This window comes from Loxodonta africana, chromosome 24 (genome assembly GCF_030014295.1).
Source record: "Loxodonta africana isolate mLoxAfr1 chromosome 24, mLoxAfr1.hap2, whole genome shotgun sequence".
In the NCBI taxonomy this organism is placed as follows: domain Eukaryota; kingdom Metazoa; phylum Chordata; class Mammalia; order Proboscidea; family Elephantidae; genus Loxodonta; species Loxodonta africana.
Window position 1 is genome coordinate 7514463 of NC_087365.1, and position 15407 is coordinate 7529869.

At 41.4% G+C, this 15407-nt stretch overlaps 1 protein-coding gene across 1 annotated transcript in view; it reads right to left on the reverse strand.

The window, feature by feature from the left end:
- CFAP61 (cilia and flagella associated protein 61) overlaps nt 1-15407 on the reverse strand; it is a 405193-nt gene that overhangs the window by 251802 nt on the left and 137984 nt on the right. The gene's annotated exons all lie outside the window — the stretch shown is intronic.

The following is a 15407-nucleotide window of genomic DNA, read 5'->3' on the forward strand; positions in this document are numbered from 1 at the left end:
TATATAATTATTATGGTGTCCTTTGGAAATTAAGTGCCACTGCTTGGCTGCTGCCACTCTGGGATCCAATCACCCCCATTTTAATTAGGTTCTGCAATTCAATGGGTAGTTCTCACTGTAATATCTGGCCTACATAGAAGAGAAATCATATCAGTCTTCAAGGATACTAGGGCTCCCTTCACAAATTTATTCCTCATAGTTGTGATGAAGCGTGTCCTTTGGGCACTCCCTGCATGGGTGAGTGGGTCTGACATAATATGACAACTGTAAAAATCCAATTTCCCTCACTAAGCCATTGGATACTGTCTTCTACAGTATGCCAAGGCAGTGCTGGCATTTCAGCTTCATTTAGTGTAAGTCACCTCTTAGTTCATGCTTCTGTCAACCAACCAAATAAACTATTAGGTCCTTTTCTAACCCCTCAAGCTGATATATTTAATGAAGAACCTATGCTTAGTGGGCCAATATCAATAAACTCAGACTGATTCAACCTTATGTTTCTGGCCCCGTTATCCCATACCCTTAATAGATATTCCCATACATACTCCCCAAATTTCTGTTTGTATATATTAGAAAAATCAAGCAGTTCTTTTGGAGCATAGTATACCTCTTCATGGGTCATATTTTGTACTTTCCCCTCTTGGGGCTTGCTGGGACTTGAGTCTAATTATAGGTCTAGAAGCAAAAAATAGGTGTTAAGGGTGGGTCATGGGGACATTTAGCAATGTCTTGAAAGGCATCTGCTTTAGGCACTGTCCTGGGCAATGCCTCAGGCAAGGACTTCTCAGACACAGCTGGGTTAATCTCATCAGATGGGGGTGAAAGGGATGATTTTACTGGCAAAGATGACTGTCATGGATTGAGTTGTGTCCTCCCCAAAGTATATGTCAACTTGGCTAGGCCATGATTCCCAATACTATGTGATTGTCCACCATTTTGTCATCTGATGTGATTATCCTATGTGTTGTAAATCCTACCTCTATGATGTTAATGAGGTAAGATTAGAGGCAGTTATGTTAATGGGGTAGGACTCCATCTACAAGATTAGGCTGTATCTTAAGCCAATCTCTTTTGAGATATAAAAGAGAGAAGTAAGCAGAGACACAGGGGCACCTCATATCACCAAGAAAGTAGTGCCAGGAGAAGAACACATCCTTTGGACCCGGGGTCCCTGTGCTGAGAGTTTCCTAGTCCAGGGTAAGATTGATGATAAGGGGCTTCCTCCAGAACTGACAGAGAAAGAAAGCCTTCCCCTGGAGCTGATGCATAAATTTGGACTCCTAGCCTCCTAGACTGTGAAAGAATAAACTTCTGTTTGTTGAAGCCATTCACTTGGGGTATTTCTGTTATAGCAGAGCTAGGTGACTAAGACAATGATTTAGCAGACAAAGCTGTATTAATTGCTTCAGATGGAGGTGGAAGGGCTAGTTCTACTAGCAAGGGTGATTCAACAAAATTTACGGGCTCCATGTCCCCAGCTGGAGCCCTGGTGGTGCAGTGGTTAAGAGCTACCGCTGCTAACCAAAAGTACAGCAGTTTGAATCTACCAGCCACTCCTTAGAAATCCTATGGGGTGTTTCTGTCCTACAGAGTCACTATGACAGAAGTGACAAAATGGCAATCAGATGTCCCCAGCTACATCCATGTCTACCCATATGCCCCTATCCTGAGTTTCAGCATCCCATTTCTTCCCAATCAATGCCTCCACTTTAATCTCAGACACCTTTCAAGGATGGGAATTCAATTGGAGTTGTAATTCTGCCACTCTTAGGACAAGACCCCTGATTTGGTTTTCAGCAATCTCAGCTCTTGTACTATAGGACATTAGGCTTTCTTTCAGGGCACAAATAGCAACTTTCAGGTCCTTTATGTGGTGCTCAAACTGGAACTTTGAAGCCCTGAGCTCATCCTTTTCTTTCTCCACTTTGTTTGGTCAAAGAAAATAGGCCCAATTATCCCAGCTTCATTATACTTGGCAGTTTGATAAAAATGTTGAAAGGTATTAATACACAATCACCCAGAGCCTTGCCTCTCACTAGTATTTAATTAAGAATATCCAATGGTGATGATATTTTACATATCTCTTTTGCCACGTCATGCCATGGATTAACAGTGCCCTCTTTCCTACTGGAAATGGAGCCATTAGTGCCTTTAAAATGTAGACAGACTTGCGAACCAATTCAGAAAACTCATACTTAAGATTTTGTTCCTCTAGAGCCACTCTTGGTACCAAAATGTCTTAGTCTCAGTTCTCTAAAGGAGCAAAACCAGTGAGACATATATAAATAGAGAGAAATTTACTTCAAGGAAATGGCTCATGCAATTGTGGGGGCTGGCAAGTGCCAAAGCCAAGGGTGAGATGTTAGGCTGGAGAGCTCTGCTCGCTCACAAGGCTGTGGGGGCTGATGAATCCAAAATCTGCAGGTTAGTCAGCAGGCTGGAGACTTCTGGAGGCTTATGTCCCAAGAACCCGAGGTCAGGCAGCAAGAAGAGTGCAGGGTTGAGAAAGAGCAAGCATTGCCAGAACATCGTTTATATGCTGGAGGCAGGCCACATCCCAAAGGAAACGCCCCCTTTGAACTGATTGGCTTTCACATCAGATCACATCATGCAAAGTGATATTATAATATATTATTATAACATTCTATTATAACATTCTATTCTATTCTTCTATTGTAGTCTATTATTCTATTCTATTCTTTTCTTTTCTTTTATGGAAGAGCACCCAGTCCAGTATCTGCCAAATCACTGAGAATCATGGCCCAGCCAAGTTGACACATAACACTAACCAACACAAGTGTAAAGAATGGGAATTCCAGAACACTTAATTGTGCTAATGTAGAATCTATATACGGATTGCGGCAGTTGCTCAAACAGAACAAAGGGATACTGAGTGCTTTAAAATCAGAATAGGTGTGTGGCACAAACCACTGGGCAAGTTGACAAAGGAAAAACAGGAGAGGATGCAAATAACCCAAATAAGAATTGAAATGGTGGACATTACAGCAGACCCAAGAATTAAAAAGGATCATAACAAAGTACTATGAAAAACTATACTTCAACAAATTTGAAAACCTAGAGGAAATGGACAAATTTCTAGAAACACACTGCCTACCCAAACTAACCCAAAATGATGCTGAAAATCTGAACAGACCCATAACAAGAGAAAAGACTGGAAGGTAATTGAAAAAAACTCCCAACGAAGAAAAGCCCTGGCCCAGATGACTTCACTGAAGAATTCTACCAAACATTCAGAGAAGAGCTTATACCAGTAGTACTCAAACTATTTCAGAACATAGAAAAGGAAGGGATACTTCTGAATTCATTCTATGAAGCCAGCATAACCCCGATACCAAAACCAGACAAAGACACTACAGAAGAAAATTAGAGACCAATCTCTCTCATGAATATAGATGCAAAATTCTCAACAAAATTCTAGTCAATAGAATTCAGCATCATATCAAAAAAATAATACACCATGACCAAGTGAGATTCATACCAGGTATGCATGGATTGTTCAACATCAGAAAATCAATCAATGTAATCCACCACATAAATAAAATTATCACATAATCATCTCAATTGACACAGAAAAGGTATTTGACAAAGTCCAACACCGATTCCTGATAAAAACTCTCAATAAAAGAAGTATAGAAGAGCATTCCCCAACATAATAAAGGGCACCTATACAAAACCAACAGTCAACATCATTCTTAATGGAGACAGGCTGAAAACATTCCCTTTGAGAACAGGAACAAGACAAGGATGCCCTTTATCACCACTCCTATTTAACATTGTGCTGGAAGTCCTAGCTAGACCAGTAAGACAAGAAAAAGGAATAAAAGGCATTCAAATTGGTAAGGAAGAAGTAAAACTGTCCCTATTTGTGGATGATATGATAATATACATAGAAAACCCAAGACTCCATGAGAAAATTACTGGAAACTAATAGATTCAGCAGAGTAGCAGGATACAAGATAGATATATGAAAATCAGTTGGATTCCTATACATCAATAAAGAGAACAATGAAAAGGAAATCAGAAAAATGATACCATTTATAAAAGCCGCTAAAAAAATAAAATACTTAGGGATAAATCTAACCAGGGATATAAAAGACCTATACAAAGAAAACTACAAAACACTACTGCCAGAAACCAGAAGAGATCTACATGAATGGAAAAACATACTATGCTTGTGGATAGGCAGACTCAACATTGTGAAAATGACAATTCTACCCACAGCAATCTACAAATACAGTGCAATCCCAATCCAAATACCAACAACATTCTTTAAAGAGATGGAAAAACTAATCATTAACTTTATATGGAAAGAGAAGAAGCCCTGGATAAATAAAGCACTATTGAAGAAGAATATAGAAAAAGGACTCACACTACCTGACCTCTGAACCTACTAGACAGCTATGGTAGTCACAACAGCTTGGTATTGGTATAATGATAGATACATTGACCAATGGAACAGAATTGAAAACCTAGATGTAAATCCATCCACCTACAGTCACCTGATCTTCAACAAGGGCCCAAAGCCCATCAAATGGGGAAAAGATAGTCTTTTTAACAAATGATGCTAGAAAAACCAGATGTCCATCTCCAAAAAAATGTAACAGGACCCATATCTCACACCATACACAAAAACTAATTCAAAATGGATCAAAGACCTAAATATAAAACCAAAAACTATAAAGATCATAGAAGAAAAAATAGGATAAATGTTAGAGGCCCTAATACATGGCATTAACAGGATGCAAACCAAAACAACACACAAACTCCAGAAGATAAGCTAGATAACTGGGATCTTCTAAAAATCAAACACTTATGCTCATCAAAAGCTTCACCAAAAGAGCAAAAAGAGAACTTACAGACTAGGAAAAAATTTTTGGCTGTGACAAATCTGACAAAGGTCTAATCTAAAATCTACAGGAAAATCCAACGCCTCTACAACAAAAGACAAATAATCCGATTAAAAATGGGCAAAGGAGATGAACAGACACTTCACCAAAGAAGACATTCAAGTGACTAAAAGACACATGAGGAAACGGTTGTGATCACTAGCCATTAGAGAAATGCAAATCAAAACCACAATGAGACAGTTATTTCTTGTTTTTTGATTCATAACTGGCACAAATCAAAAAACCAGGAAATAAAAAATGTTGGAGAGGCTGCAGGGAGATCGGAACTCTTATGCATTGCTGGTGGGAATGCAAAATGATACAACCATTTTGAAAAACTATATGGGGCTTCCTTAGAAAGCTAGAAATAGAAATACCATATGATCCAGCAATTCCGCTCCTAGGAATATACCCTAGAAAAATAAGAGCCATGACATGAATAGACATACGCACACCCATGTTCATTGCAGCATTGTTTACAATAGCAAAAAGATGGCAACAGCCTAGATGCCCATCAATAAATGAATGGATAAACAAACTATGGTACATACACACAATGCAATGCTACACAAAGATAAAGAACAATGATGAATCTGTGAAGCATCTCACAACATGGTTGAGGGCATTATGCTGAGTGGAATAAGTCAATCACAAAAGGGCAAATATTGTATGAGACCATTACTGTAAAAACCCATGAAAAGGTTTACACATGAAAAGAAACAATCTTTGATGGTTACAAGGGAGGGGAGGAGTGGGGATGGAAAAACACTAAATAGACAATAGATAAGCGGTAACTTTGGTGAAGGGTAAGACAGTACACAATATTGGGGAAGCCAGCACAACTTGTACAAGGCAAGGTCATGTAAGCTCCATAGACACATCCAAACTTAAGAAAAAAATAGGGGGGCAAGGGAGGGAGGAGAAACGGTGTGCAGCAGAGTTCTATCCTTTCATGTTATTTATTCAGTCTGTATGCTGAACAAATAATCTGAGAAACTGGGCTATATGAAGAAGAATGTGGCATCAGGACTGGAGGAAGACTCATTAACAACTTGTGATATGCAGATGACACAACCCTGATTGCTGAAAGTGAAGACTACTTGAAGGAGTTACTGAGAAAGGTCAAAGATTTCAATTATTACTAAATGATAAAGCTATTCCTCCTAATATCAGTAAGATGAAATATTCTGACCTACTAAACTTTTAATTATAACTAATATTTGTGCTTAAATTTTAATGCATGCTTCTGTACTGCGGACAAAGAGGCATATTTGCAAAGAACAATCTCCATGTATAATTAACTGGTAGAAACATTATCAATTAATATCACCTCGATAACATTTATAAGCAATTTTTAAGTAAAGTATAAGGACTTGTTACAATATGGCCACCTTACACCAAAATCTGGTTCATTTGATTAAAGGCACAAGTATAAAAAGAGACTACAAAAATACCCAAGATGATTGAAAACACAAATCCACACAAAAACTCATACACAAATGTCCACAAGTAGTCTTAACATCCTAAAACTCTCCACCCTGCTGTCTTTCCCACCTTAGTTAATGACACTCCACCCTTCCAGTGCTTTAGGCCCAAACCCTCGGCTTCATCTTTTTCAGCTCTTTCTTGTACCCCTCACTTGCAGTCGATAGCACATTGGGTTGGTTCTACCTTCAAAATGCACCCAGAATCCAACCACTTCTCACGACCCCCAGCACTGGTCTACCACCACCTCTTGCCTAGGTTGTTACAACAGCATTCTGATTTGTCTCCACGCTTCTACCCTTGTCCCTGACAATCTGTTCTCAACAAAGCAGCCATAATGTAAGATGAACATAGCTTACATTAAAGCTCTAGGAGAACTTTCAGCTAAAGCACTAGGGTCTGCTTCCCCTAAGGTACATTCTTCCGGTACTGTTTCAGTGTTAGGGTCATGTAAGCGATGGGAGATGAAACCGCTTTCTGCTGCCCCTACAGGTTGCAACTGAAGACAACGTTATAGGTACTGCTGATACTACTGCAGTTTGTTGCCTAATTTTATAATGCAAAAAAAAAAAAAAAACCCATTGCTGTTGAATTGATTCTAACTCATGGAGACCCCGTGTGTTACAGAGTAGAACTGAGCTCCATTAAGTTTTCTTGGCCTTTCTTCCATGGTGCCACTGGGTGGGCTTGAACTACCAACCTTTTGGTTAGTAGTCAAGCATAAAGGAAATGCTAAAATTTCAGTTACAGCTTAGTGACAATAAAGGTGTAACCCCTCTTCCTGAATGCTACCCATCCACGAACCCAGGCTAAGAGCCCCTGCAATGGCTCCCACCTCACTCTGAGTAAAAGCCAAAGTCCTCGAGTGGCTGAGGCCCCTCCGTGGCTACCTTCTCCTCGCCCTTCCCGTAATGCAGAGCCTACTACAGGCTCTTCCATCTCTGACTCATCTCCAAGTGGTCTGCTACTTGCTGTCCCTGCTCCAGCCTCACAGACTTCCATGTTGGTCTTCACACATTCCAGCCCACTTCCTCATCAGTAGTCCTACCTGGAATCCTCCTCCAACATCTGCGAGCCTTTCTCCCCACCTCAATGTCAAGAATTTGCTCAAATGTCACTGTCTCATCCCATTTACAATGTGGAAACCTGGCCTCCCTGCCCCACTCCCTGTTTTACTTTTCTGTGCAGCATAACCTATTTGTCTCCTCTCACTAGACTAAAACTTCAGGAGGGTAGGAATTCTCGACTATTTGCTCAGTGCTGTAGCCCTACGGAAAGAACAATGCCTGGCACATAGTAAGTGCTCGATAAATACGTTACATGAATGGATCATGCAGCTTGCATACAGACAGCCAGAGATTTCCCCGTGTTCATTACATGTCTTTGTATACATGATGAATGCTACAATAGAGCTATACACAGTGTTGTGGGAGCCAGAAGATCCAGTGAGCAATGCAAGAGTCTTTGCCCGTCTCTGTCAAACACTTTTGTGATGTCCTGAGCTTTCCATAACATGGACATCCCTCCCCACCAGATTGGGAAGGCTCACAGCTCAGTGTATATCATAGTCCACTCTAAAAGGCCAGGGCCTCATGGCTCCTAGCCTAACATAAATCAAAAACAAAACCCGTTGCCATCAAGTGGATTCCAACTCATTGCAACCCTATAGGATAGAGCAGAACTGCCCCATAGGGTTTCCAAGGAGCAGCTGTTGGATTCAAACAATCAACCCCTTAGTCAGCAGCCGAGCTCTTAGCCACTGAGCCACTGGGCACAACAAATGTTCAGTGGATACAGGGCCATTATACTGCCAGGTATCACACATTGCACAAACACTACTGCACCAGACAGTCCATGGACATCTACTGTGGATTAGAAGGCACACCATTTTGCATTATGCTGTGAAGCTTGACCTCTGCTACTTACATTCACCAAAAGAGGCCCACTTTGGAATTTTCATTTGCTCCTAGAATTCAGGGAGGGAAATGGGTAGTAGTCAAGGTTTGGCTCTACTCTAAAGCTATGCTATCCACTACAGGAGCCTTTAGCCACACTTAAAACATGGCTACCCCAACTTAAGATGTGTGGTAAGTGCAAAATATCCCATTAGTACTTTTTCATATTGATTACATGTTAAAACAAGAGTATTTTGGATATAGTGGGCCAAATATACATGTATGATACACATACCTGTTGTATTTTCCACACATAGCAATCCCATATGTCAGAATAGAACTGCCCCATAGGGTTTTCTAGGCTATAATCTTTACAGGAGCAGATTGCCATGTCTTTCTCCTGCAGAGCTGCTGGGTGGGTTCAAACTATCAATTTTTGGTTAGCAGCTGAGTGCTTAACCACTGTGCCACTAGGGCTCCTTGCACGTACATTCATATTGCAATTAATTTTACCCGCTTCTTGTTGATTTTTTAACGTGGCTAATAAAAATCAAAAACCCATTGCCGTCAAGTTGATTCTGACTCATAGCAACCCTATAGGACAGGGTAGAACTGTTACATAAGGTTTTCAAGGCTTTAATCTTTATGGAAGCACATCTTTCTCCTGCAGAGCGACTGGTGGGTTCGAACTGCCAATCTTCTGGTTAGCAGTCGAGCACTTAACCACTGTGCCACCAGTGGCTATGAGGACCTTTAAAGTTACATGCGTGGCTCTCACTGTATTTACGTTGGACAGGGCTGCTCTACATTGCCTAGTATTTGCCTCTAAAAGTTATTCTTCTATTAGCTTTTTGCTCAGCTCAAAAAAACTGTAGGTTTACACCACAGGTGACCTTTTTGCCCGCGGACACTGAGGCCAGGTGGCTGGTGTACATGTGCCTGTTCACACATCGGGTGCTGGGAACAGCTGCTCATCCGTTTGCTTTGGTTTTAATGGGAATGAGACGATGAAGGCCTGTGGCCTGCAAAAGGGAAATGCAAGTGTGCCTATAGGTTCGTGTCCCCATTACTTTCATGTAGCAATTGACAGGAGCACCTAGAAAAAGTGAAAAATGAATATGTCTGAGAAACTGATTCACTGTGAAAACACAGCTCCTTAAAAACAGACAATTAGAGTGTCATTTATTAAGGATTACTCAGTCATTCAACAAATATTGATTAAACGCCTGCTGCGTTCCCGACACTCTTCTGGGAGCTGAACAAAACTGCCTAAAATTCCTGCTCTCATGGAGCTGATCTTTTATTGATTCCAGAACCATATTCTGAGAAATAGTTCTGAAATCCTTTAAATTTTTAAATGAAATTGTAATCTCATATTCAACCACCCCTGAAATTTATAACAGGAGTAAAGAATAGATGTGATGTCAGAAACGGACCAGGAGTTATGGAGATCTGAGTCTGTGTTTCAGCTGCAGGAAACTTCTTGAAAAATGAAATGGCTTCAAAACAAACCAGGAAAGACACTTACTGTTTCATTTTCAACATACGTGATTCTTAATTAACACAAAATTGATCTTTACATACATGTGCGTATCACACACACATGCACACACCAAACGGAGACAATATTTATTGTCAAATTATCAAGCTCTATCTCTTATTTCTTGATGAATTCTCAGATAAATCATAAAGACTAAGCATATTCATTGAGGGTTTATAAAATGAGACAAAGACCTTCTGTGGCATGAACATCAATCTGCTAAATAAAAACTCAGAAAGGCAATGCCCATTTTGATGCTTCCCTGGAAACCCTGGTGGTGTAGTGGTAAAGTGCTATGGCTGCTAACCAAAAGGATGGCAGTTCGAATCTACCAGGTGCTCCTTGGAAACTCTATGGGGCAGTTCTACCCTGTCTTATAGGGTCGCTGTAAGTCTGAATCGACTCAGTGGCGATGAGTTTGGTTTTTTTGGTATAGGGGGACTAGGCCTGAGTCTAGCGATGGTGGGCTCACTAGATATTTCTAAATGTGGTCCTACTTTCACCTGCTTTTACTTTCCATGTATTTCCAAGTGAGAGGTTTCTAATCTTCACTCTTTCATTAAGCCTCTATGGCGGGTTCCTCCTTTCTGTCCCATGAAATATAAACATGAAAGAGAACACGTCCACTTCCTGTTATACACAAAATCTTTCCCAACCTTCCCAGAAGCAAACACACACTCTGAGACCAGCATGATTTAGCTGTTCTTTCCTCAAAAAAAAAAAAAAAAAATTTTTTTTTTTTTTCCTCAAGGGGTCAGGTGTGGTTCTAAAGTTGCCTTGAATCAGAGAGGGAAGTTAGAGGTGGTGTTCCTTATCTTGCTACAGGGCTTCCTTTTCCCACAGAACAAGAAAGGTATACTGAGGGGATCCCCCTTGGGCTCTCTGGCTTCCTAGCCCTCCCCCGTGGTCCTCATCTCCCCACATCGCCTCCCGCTTACCCTTCCTCTCTCTGATGTGCCTGGATGCCAAACTTGTGATTCCTCAGGAAAAGTCACCTCTCCATGAAGAAGCCCTTGCCTACTGAACCCTTCTTTTGTCTTCAAAGTCTTGCAGCCTTGGTCACCTGGTTCATGACAACAGGTTTTCTTCTGTGTGTGGCTGACTCTGGCCTCAGAAGTCAGAATTTATAGTATTTCATCAGACCATACACATAATGAAATAGAAATCGAGCATAAAAGTAGAAGTAAAAAGATTTTTCAACCACAAATTGAATGAATGTGTTGTTTTAAACACCTTTAAGTTTACGTGTGTGTATAATCATTCAATGTTGGAGAAAAGAGGAAAACTTTTTGATGCCAGGAGCTGAAAACAAAATGATGGGAAAAGAATGAGTAAGCTGAGTATTTCTGGATTCCAAAGAAGTGATCCATGTAACAGCAACAAAATAATTTGATACTCGTAGGTCTTTTAGTTAACACCAAAAAAGAAAAAAACAACTACAGAAAGTAAATAAAGTTCTTTGGGGTTCTATTCAAGGAGACTGATTAAGGGCACCAGAAGGAGTGATGTCACTGAAACACTTTCAATGATAACATGACCTGGAACAGATGTCATGGTGACACACTAGGAAAAAAGTGGGAACCAAGCAGGAGTTAGCCACCCCCAGAAAAACCAACCAAACAAAAACACCAGGGGAGGAATCATTTAAAGGCAGGCTATCTAAGGATCTAAGGGCATTTTTATTTACTGAGAAAAGTTGACAATTAGTTGTACGATTTAACTCAGCAGTAAATAAATATTCATTCATAGAAAATAATCTCTAGCCCAATAAACATTAGTTGGATGAATACATTTGGAACATATTCCCCCAAATTAAAAAAGTCAAATTTCAGAGCAGCATCTCTTGGAAGGGCATGGAGATGGGATGAGTGTGCCCCACTAGTGAATAAAAAAAAAAAAAAATTTTTTTAGTGAATAGACAAGTGGAAAGAAAGGTTGGGGTGAAGGTTAGGAATGGGCAGGCAGGGAAAAGAAAAAGGATCAGTCACACCACATACTAACTCTACATCAAGTCTGGAAACTTCCTAGAGATTAGTAAAGGAAGTTAAAAGGGCTAAAAGGAAAGCATTTTCCACATAATTTTACACATTTAAAGTGAAAGTTAACAGAAACATTAAGAAGTATTCGCACCTCAAAGACAAGCGGGCACTAAATGCAGGAGAAGGGATCCCCGCTGGGATTTGCTGATAGAGGAGGACATGGCTAAGAATTGAATGAGTTATTGGTCCCCAGTACTCACCAGCATGGCCAGAGGGCAGGTGACAGACACAAATATAATTTCCCAAGGGAAGAAGAACAAAATTGGGTGGGATACTGGAACATGAGGCCATGAAATTTAAAGCAACCGAACTTAAGAGCAATAGCAATCTGTTCCAAAATGTCAAGAGAAGTGAAGCAAAAAATGGAAAAACATGGTATAGCTGAAGGTTATGGAAAAACAAGTGTTGAGGGCCTTTGTCCTTGCAGTGCCCTCTGCCTAGAAGGCTCTGACCTTAGGTTGGACGGGGCTCCTTCCCGTGCCTCCTTGAGGTCTTGGCTCAGTGAGGCCATCCCCGTGAGGCCTTCTGGGAGCACCCTGTGTGCAACTGCACACCCCGCCCACTCACCCCCTCACCTGCTTTACTCTTCCCATTTGCCCCCATCATCTACAGGCTGTATTGTTTATCTCTTTACCTTATTGAAGTCTTTCTCTTCCAGCTAGAACGCAGGCCCCATGAGGATGAAAACCTTGGTGTGTTTTAGTCACTTCTGTCACCCTAGCACCTGGAATCAGGGCTAGTACACAGTACACACATTTACTGAGTAACTGACTGGATGGGTAACTGAGGGCAGCTGCTCGGTCTTCTGGAAGAGAAAACTCGCCTCAGCCAGTACCCTCTCCCCTCTGCAGTGGTGACTGGGTGTCAGCCGGAGTCCAGCACTTATGTCGTCAGTGTGATGGATGCCAGTTTCAGGATGAAGCTGACACCAGGGAAGGCAGAGTGGAAACAAGGAAAGAGATCAAAACCCTGAAGATACAAATCCTAAAGGCCTGTCTCTCTCCAGGCCTCCCAGTTGTGTGAGCCAACAAATGCCCTTATGGTTGAAGCCACCTTGAATTTTTTCTTTTATTTCTAACTGAAAGCATTCTTACTGCTAATCTGAATTTCTAAGCTTAAAAAGATGGTTGAAAAAAAAAATTAAGGGGAGGAGGTGTGTGAAAAGAAAGGGCAAGAAACCAGAAATCAGTTAAGAGAAATTAAAATGTTCTCTGGATAAAAAGAATTAAAAAAAAAAAAAATAAGGACTCCTAGAGTCCATATATTCTTATAAAATTTAGCCCAATAATCTATTTATGCAATACAGAAGGGATTTAATATCTCAACATTTCCACAAAATTGCCAGATAAGATCATAAAAAGTTTGAAGCACATGTGATCTACGTGGTTTTCGAGGTAGAATCACAATCCCTTCTCATGAGATAATACATCTGTGAGAAACAGGGGCACCTCCAGTGCTTGTCAAACCTCGACAAGCAGAAAAATCAGCTGGAAGGCTTGTTAGAACACAGGTTCTAGGCTAACGCAGACTCCACAGGCCTGGGGCAGAGCCTGGGATTCTGCATTTTAACAAGTTCTCAGTGGATGCTGCTGCTGCTGGTCCATGGAGCACACCTGGAGTAGATCCAAAGAGCCCAAGAATGCAGAGCCTTCCTGTGTCCTTACAGGAAGGGTGGGGTGGCCTTGGGGCTGGAAGCCATATGTTCATGGGAGAAAGGCAGAAGATGCCATGGTCTGTGATGACTGTGGAGCTGCCAGCCCATCCCTGGGTGGTCTTCTGGGACACCAGGGATGAACAACCCCTTGTAAGGCCTGTTACTAAAAGCCAAGTACAAGCCCCATAGATACGAAGGGTGAATGTCACAGAGCATCTCTGCACAGATTCCTGATTTACGAGGGATGCTGGCCACTGTACCTGGACCCTCCGCCACCCCCTTAACGGAATCCAGTGCCAGTGCAGGGGAGCAACTATGACAAAATCTGGCAACTTCCAGAGAATCTTGTGGGGAAATGGGTGGAGAGAAGGAGGCCCTGAAAAAGCAATGCCACTTTGGGGTAACTGAGGCCAGGGACCGATTTCAGAATGATGGCTGGGCCTATTTGAGGCCGCCCATGCTCACATTTATAAATTTCATTTTGTGATATATGAATTCCTCCAAATTCCTTGCTTAATTCCCATAATTTTTTAAATACAAGTATCTCTGGAATGTGAGCAACTCCACAGCAATATCTTCAGGTCAGCATCCTCTCATTTAATCAAGGTCAGCTGCCCGAAGGGGCACGCAGGAGTGCAGGTTGTAAAGGGCAGAAGAGAGGAGGAGTTCAGGATAGTGTATCATTCCCTTTAGGTAGGAGCTGAACAATCCCAACCGCAAAGCCACCAGTTCTAACACTAAATGTGTGATTTCTCTAGAAAAGTTTTTATCCTTAGGATTCTGCTTAAAGTGAAGAATTGAGAATCTAGGCTTTCTCTAGAAAAAATGGCCTACTGTCATGTCCACAAATAGAACAGCCCTGACTGTGACAAACATGTGGGTTGAGGGGTATTCTCCCTACAAGACCTGACACAAATTCTCAAACTAGAAAAGGGATGGAAGGAACAGTAACAGACCACATGGCCCTCTGAGAGTGTATCTGCTGAGACCTGGGTGTCGGGGTGAGGGGACGGGGTGATGACAAAACTCACAGAGGTCACCAGGGTTACTGTGAGGGCTCAGATGGCAACAGTGACCTAGAACATGGTTTCCTAGAGGCACAGAGGCTGCTTCAGCTTGTGAGTTGTTAGCTTCTCAGAAAAGAACCCAGGCACACATGATTTGCTCCAGCTTTATTTGCAAGTGCTAAAACAGGAATTAAAATGGACGCAGACCCTAAAAATGGTTACACAGAAGACCTGGGCTCTGCTATGGCCAGGCTCTCAGAGAAGTGCTGAGAGGCTCATCATTTAAAAAGACTAGACTTTGCTGTTGATAATAGTAATGCATGCTTGTAGTAAAGGTCAGAGTGTGAAAGAAAAGAATATACCCATGAATTAAGGAGAGAAGCCACTGAAAAGAGGCCACCACTGTGGCCAGACCCAGGCCCCCCCTAGATTCCGCGTCACCTGGCTGCTCCCCATCTCCAGCGTGTACTTCTTCAACTACATTTGGTCACAAGGAGATCCCCATGTCATAAGAAAAGCAGTCAATGCACTCTACTCAAGAATGCAGAGTGTAAAAATACATTTTAAATTCTACTTGAAAGGAAATAAAATTAAAAACCTCAGTTACCAGACTAACTACATTTTCTATTACAGAAGTAATGCATGTTCATGATTTTTTTTTTAATGATACAGAACAGAGAGACATAAAGCAAAATGTGAGTCACCATCTCCCAGCCCTACTTCCTAGAGGCACATAAGGTTAATACAATCCTGAGTAACTTTCTGGAACTGTCTATCCATATGCAAGATAAAAAACTAGATATGACTCTTTCTTTCTTTTTAATTATTGAATTGAGTGAGTTTTAGCTGTGCACATGTCCCAGCTAGTAGCAACTCATCT